Source organism: Mandrillus leucophaeus, unplaced genomic scaffold, assembly GCF_000951045.1.
Source record: "Mandrillus leucophaeus isolate KB7577 unplaced genomic scaffold, Mleu.le_1.0 Scaffold970, whole genome shotgun sequence".
In the NCBI taxonomy this organism is placed as follows: domain Eukaryota; kingdom Metazoa; phylum Chordata; class Mammalia; order Primates; family Cercopithecidae; genus Mandrillus; species Mandrillus leucophaeus.
The window spans coordinates 687,223-687,611 of NW_012110586.1; positions in this window are offsets into that span (position 1 = coordinate 687,223).

Here is a 389-nt window from a genome sequence, read left to right on the forward strand (position 1 = left end):
TGCTCACATGCTCCCTCCCACCAGGAGTTTTGAGTATCAGACTGAGTAAATGAGGCAACCCTGTAGCAAGTCCCAAGAAGGGGTCAGAGAAATATCCTACTTCTCAAGCAAGGTAAACATATAATTTCAGATAACTAAAAACAAAGGTAGAATTTATTCATTATTCAAAACATTGCTCATATATTATTGTGCTAATTAAATTTACATTTAGCAAACCTAGAGATGTCTATGATACTTATAAATTATATATGTATAATATAATATACCCACCTTTAATTAGTATTGGTAAAATGTTAAGAAAATATTTACTTGAAAAAGATACAGTACATAAGTAAACTTTTAATTTTTATGTTCACATATTTTTGTAGTGAAAACAATTATTTTTAATA